The sequence below is a fragment of the Delphinapterus leucas genome, chromosome 8 (genome assembly GCF_059928025.1).
Source record: "Delphinapterus leucas isolate spDelLeu-1000000601 "Yukka" chromosome 8, BTC_Dleu_Yukka2, whole genome shotgun sequence".
NCBI classification, from domain to species: domain Eukaryota; kingdom Metazoa; phylum Chordata; class Mammalia; order Artiodactyla; family Monodontidae; genus Delphinapterus; species Delphinapterus leucas.
Genome location: NC_143136.1, coordinates 115,477,360 through 115,484,212, shown reverse-complemented (window position 1 = coordinate 115,484,212; position 6,853 = coordinate 115,477,360). Strand labels below are relative to the sequence as shown.

Below are 6,853 nucleotides of genomic sequence, written 5' to 3'. Positions count from 1 at the left end.
GCCTGTCGTTGTTGTGGCCTCTCCCGTTGCGGAGCACAGGCTCCGGACGCGCAGCCTCAGCGGCCACGGCTCACGGGCCCAGGCGCTCCGCGGCATGTGGGATCTTCCCAGACCGGGGCACGAACCCGTGTCCCCTGCATCGGCAGGCGGACTCTCAACCAATGCGCCACCAGGGAAGCCCTCAGGATTTGTTTTTAAAAATATTCTTTAATATATTCAATTTTAGTTTCCTTTAAGGTTTATCAAAGATTTTTTATATTTATTATTACTGCATTTGATCCATAAACACTATTATAGGTAAACAGAATAAGTATTATTCACCTCTTTTAAAAGATAATAAGCTCAGAGAACAAGTAATTTGCCCCAAATCATACAACTGAAAAGCTACATAATTATGGTTGGCTCCCAGATCATCTGAGGCCTACGATTTTTTTCCTCCTTTTGTTTCTTCAATCAGGATGGTAGATAAGCTCCACCTGCAGACAATCCAGACTTTGTAAACTAAGTTTCTGGCATTCTAATCCTTTACATAGCTAGAGAATCCACTTTCCTAAAAGAAACCAATGCCTTGTTATGAATGTGATTTTACATACAAAAAATATTTCTTCAAAAATAACACCAGCATTTACAGTATTCAGCTTTACCTACCTCATTATTACAGGAATAGATGAAATTCTGGCTTTCTGGGGTCTCTGGATGACCTGCTATTGCAAACATTTCTTTCTGTTCATTCTGCACCCAAAGCTCCAAGCCTCTCACAGGCGGTGGTTTCATGAAAGGAAGCAGGGGGTCAGTGATTGGGAAGGACACTTTGGCAGTAGGACCTCTGGGAGCCTCATTAGTCTCCAACAGAGGGTCTACGGAGCACCTTTCCACACCGGAGGACTCTTCAATTTCACTGAATTCAAACGATTCTAACGTGCTATTTATGCACACGTATTTTGCTGGGTTGCTGTGTTCTACTACTTTTCGGGATGATTGTATGACTTTGTTTTGATTGCTATAAAACAGAGCTACCCACATATGAAGTAAAAGCTTCACTTCTTCCATGGTATCTGGTAAATCAGTATTCCAAGGCCTGAGATTTTAAAGAAAGAAGAAACCAAAATCATTGAAAATGACTATTTTAGTTGATTATCTTATAAGTAAGTGCCTTAATTATTAACCTTAGTTTTTGTGTTCATTTTTATTTTAAAAATTACATGAACATGAAACAATGAGTAAAATAAAAATGAAGTTGATATAACAAATAATTACAGTGAATCTGCTTGGTATTATTCCCAAGTTACTGGATTTTACACACTTCCTTCTCCCTCCCCAGAGTTTAGCACAAGTATCCCTTCTCGCTACATTTATCTCAACAGAAAAGTTCATCCACTTTCATCCAGGGTCACTCCCACTCACCCGTGTAGTGCTCTGACTACAGTCTTCTCCAGGGGGTTGTTGGTATACTTACTTGCCGTCTAAGCTGAACACGTAATCTGCTTCCCATACGAAAGTGACCTTAAAGGAGCCGTCACAGCTGAATACGGCACGAGAGCGGCAGAAGTCCTGCAGGCTGGAGGGCAGCACCCCGCTCCTGCGCCTGAGCGCTGGGGCCTCGGAAAGCTGCTGCAGTGGGGAGGTGACCTGCTGATGCCGAAATGGCATCACTTTCCCCACTGGGGTTCCCGCTTCAGGGCCTTTAGTGCCATTCTTGGCAAACGCAGGGCCTGGGGCCCCTCTCTGCTGTAGATGCTTCTTTGAATGTTCTGCAAGGAGCAGGGCATAGGAATGCTCCACAGCAATGACAGAGCTTTGGCTTGCGTCGGAACTTTCTAGGGTTTCCTCGGGCAGTGCTGACTGGGCTTCTGCAGGGGCCTGAATGCCAGCAACCAAGCTTTCTTCCTCCTGGCTGACCGTGGGGTCTGATGTCAGATTACTCTTATCAGAGGAGGGCTTGGATGACGGTCCACCTTTTTGACTTTTAACTCTTCTATGATATTCATGGTCTGATGTACCACGCAAAGAATGTTCTTTAGAAAGCAAAACATCGTTCTGTGGCAATTCAGAGGAGCAGGGCAAGTTTCTGGGCTCAGAGGATGGTGTGGTAGAGGTAGCAGCGCTTAATGCAAGATCAGCCAACATATTTAGGGCCTGGGAGTCACAGTTGACAATGGAGTTTTCAGGTGGGTCTTCTGGAGCCACTGTGATATTTTCTGGTTGAGCTGTACTTATGCTAATAACATCTTCTTGACCATCTGAAATTTCTGATTGAAGCTGTGAAGAAGTTTTTCCTTTGGCTTCAGCATAAAAGAAAAAAAGACACATAACACTTGATTTCCATAGAATTAATTCTTTGTCATATTCCTATGGTTCAGTGAAAATCAACAGTTAAGTCAACATATTCAAGAAAAACCTCTTGATATGTTGCATAAATTGTATGTTAAATTTTTATTACCAGAGTGAGGTCTTGTCCAACTTCCTGATGTATTATAATGTATTTACCAAGGAACAAGTCTTAAGGAATATGCATATTAATTTAAAAAGAAATCACCCTTCAAAACTGCATGTACTCAGGCTTCCCTGGTGGCGCAGTGGTTAAGAGTCTGCCTGCCGATGCAGGACATACGGGTTCGTGCCCCGGTCCAGGAAGATCCCACATGCCACGGAGCGGCTGGGCCCGTGAGCCGTGGCCGCTGAGCCTGCGCGTCCGGAGCCTGTGCTCCGCAACGGAAGAGGCCACAACAGTGAGAGGCCCGCGTACCGCAAAAAAAAAAAAAAACCTGCATGTACTGACCTACACACAAGGCATACTGCTCAGCTAAAGAAATATACAAAGAGAAAAAAACAAAAACAAGAAAACAAGACTCCTGCCCTCAGAGAGCTTACAATCTAGTGAGAATCTAAGAATTTCTAAGTTTAAAGTGTATATTATAGAAGGTTAATGTACTTTCTTAGAAATCATTTCCCTTGGCAAGTTATTAGAGGAACCACCTAAGTTCAAAATAGAGATGATTTTTAACCGTACTGATGTTTAATTATAATACGTTACGATACAAATAAAAAATGAGAAAAGTAAGAATATTCAGAATCGCCAATTAATTTCAAGTTTTAAAACTTCAGTTTCTGCATTAAAAACATTTCCTCTCTATTCTATCTGCAAAAAAGCAAATCTCCTCATCTACTGATAATTCTCCTTACAGCAGGTACTCAAATCTACCCACTGGCATTCGGTCAGAAAACTAACATTCTCAGGTGGTTTACTTGCCTTCTCAGGACTTTGATTCAGCCTTTTAAAATGTGATTATCATGAAGGACAAAGTTCTCAACAATACTGGGCAGTGAGTCCCTGTAGCAGGTGGCTGGATGGACAGAAAAGCCAACTGTGCTCCTCTTTATAATTAGCAGTAGCAGGTCTGAAATAAATTACTAACCTGTCTGCAAAGCCCAATGACAGTACATTTACAGAGAAAACTCTGGCCTATGAGGTCATCAAACAGAATGACAAGAGTGTGTGTATGGTGAGGAGGGTAAAATTAATCAACCACTGCCCAGTTTTTATTTAAAATATCAAAGCCCAACGGGGTGAGGTACGAGAAAGTGGCCCAAAGAGGGCTGTCTCGTGAACCCTCCGGGTGTACTGGAAACACATTCATTTTAGGATCTGATGTGTTTACTGACACTAAGTTCATTCTATCCTTAAATACTATGGTTCTTACACTGAGTATCACTATGAGGAAGGTCGAATATAGAGAACACTGTATTGAGTCAAGAAAAAGGGTTCATTTTCATATGTGTCATTTCAGGTAAATCATTTAATAACTGACTTGTTAGAGGTTTTCAATTAATTAAAAATACAATACTGATCATCTATCTCTTTTAAGAAATACAGATAAAATGATGCCAAATAAATTATAAAAAATTAAAGAGTTCAGTAAATAAAAACTATATTGAAAACTTTAAAAAGGACAGAAAACCATTAGTTTCAGTAACAAAATGATTGAGCCTTCTTAAACTCTGATATTTCAAGTAAAAGAAATGAAGTGGATTAGCATGGGTGATTAAGAAATAAAAGAAAAAATTAACACATTATTTAAAAGGTGGTAATCTTAAAATTTTAACTTGGAATGTGGCTGCACAATATATACAGACACTTGCAATACAAATCGCCCTATTTCTGAATACCCATTCTGGAAACTTTTCATTTTCTGGGCTCACTTTTCTGCCAATGCCCAGTTGCACACCTCCTCCCACTAATCGATTAGCCTACAAGTATATAGAAGCCAATTCAGCACAAGGAATTCTAATGACAAGGCTGGGAATACAATGCATTATGTATGTATCTATACTCATCCTGTTTACAAACTAATTGGAAAGACAGGACCAAGACACACCAGATGATTGGAAAATAGTATGAATTAACTCTTTAACGTTCTCAAAAACCCAAAAAAGAAATGGAAAAAAAAGGAGAAATGAATGCAGATCAGAGCATCAGGAAATGACTCCGGGTGGACTTAGCTGAGCAGAGGGGACTGCACAGGAGTGACAACAGGCGTGGTTCGTGTGGGTGGCACCATGTGCCTGGCAGGGAAGGCACGCATTGGGAAACGGCAGGAGAGAAATGTGCACCCGTGGGTAAGACCACCTCGTAACTGCCTGGGGAGACAAGCAGAGAGGCTGTGTTGGGTATGACTCTCTACAGGCTGTACGGTGATATGACTGAGGAGCTTTCAGAAAAATCTTCAGCCATAAACAACATTAACGAAACTGAGGAAAGGGACTTCCCTGTGGTCCAGTGGTCAAGACTCTGCGCTTCCAATGCAGGCAGTGTGGGTTCGATCCCTGGTCAGGGAACCGAGATCCCACATGCTGCAAGGTGTGGCCGAAAAAATTTTTTTAAACAATGAGGAAAGAAAAAACCAAGCTCATCCATAATACCATCACCCCAACAAAACAAGAGTCTTTCCCTGAATTCCACTAAATTTGAGGCTTTTAAAAAACCTAAAGGTAGATGAGAGAAAGTAGAATCATGAGATTAGACAGAAAACTGATGGAAATACAGAGATATGAGGAAATGAAGGTTTTTCTAAACAAAAAACACCACCACACATACAACACAGTAGGACTCAATACCGAAGATACTGTAAAATGTATAGATTTTGCAGCTTGGTGGAGCTGCACTCTACTCAGAGAGACGGGTATGAAGAGGGACATGGAGCTGGGAGAAAAGTGAGGTCCGCGGTGATGAGGGAACGTGCCAGCAACGAGGAGGTTCCAGCAGGTGGAACACGGAACCAGCAGTCAGCTGCTGGCTCACAGAAGGAGACTTGGTTATTCACTTCCGCACAAGTAGAAGTAGAAAAGTAAAGCTGCTTTTAAAATTAATTTAATGCCTTTTGAAACCAAATGCAGGGGCTTCCCTGGTGGCGCAGTGGCTGAGAGTCCGCCTGCCGATGCAGGGGACACGGGTTCGTGCCCCGGTCCGGGAAGATCCCACATGCCGCGGAGCGGCTGGGCCCGTGAGCCACGGCTGCTGAGCCTGCGCGTCTGGAGCCTGTGCTCCGCAACGGGAGAGGCCACAGCAGTGAGAGGCCCACGTACCGAAAAAAAACAAGAAAAAATACAAGTGAAATACAGGATTCGAGATTACTGACTGCTTTGAACCATGTCTTTACAGTTCCCTCTGGACAAACTTATAATATCTTCTATAACTGATTATGGTCCAGAAAAATACTGCCAGATGCTACTTGCTTGTGAATTTAGTCATTAAAAAAGGCCATTTATACTTTAACTCTGCTAAACAGTTCATGTTCAGGCTTTCTGCAGAATGAAAAGTAGGGTCTATTTAGTGAAGGTATGAATCTTGGCACTTTCTTATTTATTCACAATGGGAAACCAAGTTACTTGTCCTGTCAGTGTCTGAACTAAAGAAGACCACAAGAACGTGACAGATTTCAACTGATCTTATACTGTTTCAATATACTACTTTATAATCTCGATTAGTCTGTATTACGGTGCTGAAATTTACAGGAAGAGGACTTCTTACCAGGTTGTGGCTGCTTTCTGATTCTGGGATTCTGATTGCCTTTTACTATATTTTCCCTCTGTTTTTGTGGAGAATTCTTCACAGGTGGCTCAGCCCTTGGAACAGTTTTGACTGGAGATGTCTCTCGTTTCCTTGCCCTTTTAGCATTCGTTGACCCTGGAACATCTTTAGAAATAGGAGCTTCTTGGTTTTTCCAATCCAATTTGGTTGTCTGTACAAACTGTGCAGTCAGCACTTCAGCACCTTATGCAGAAAAGACACCGTTTTCTAAGGGGTAGGGGGCGCACATATTTATCAGCATAGCTTTCCTTTGATTTGTTTTGGGGGGAAACTTTAATAATGGGGAATAAAATATAAAATTTGGGGTATTTCATTAAAAGATTTTTGAACTTGCTAAGTGTTGGTCTATATCCCTAATTAGGATTAGGAGAAAAATATCAGAGTAATAACTTTATAGAAACAAGGCATGACTTAATTTTTAAAAAAGATTCCATAATCTTTGCTGACTGATGTGGCAGGTAAGGCTGAACATGCTAGTTCACAGCACAGGGTGACGGATAATTCAATTTACACAAAAGCGACACAGCTCCCATAAAGCCATATGGTTAAAACCATGATCACACTGTAGAGAAGAGACTGTAGGTTCACAAAGAGCCATCTTACATATTTTCCTTCACTACACCTAAATATCAAAGCTTTAACACTGCCTGAAAAATCATCTCTTAAGAGAAGACAGAGGAAGGTACATTGAAGAAAGTCCTCTTCTGATTTAACTTCCTATAAATCTATTATAATTGCTCATTTCTCTAACAAAATGCTCAGCTT

At 41.5% G+C, this 6,853-nt stretch overlaps 1 pseudogene; it reads right to left on the bottom strand.

The window, feature by feature from the left end:
* Positions 1-1,168: 1,168 nt before the first annotated feature.
* On the bottom strand, positions 1,169-6,305 carry LOC149748639 (protein TASOR 2 pseudogene; annotated as a pseudogene).
* Positions 6,306-6,853: the final 548 nt, after the last annotated feature.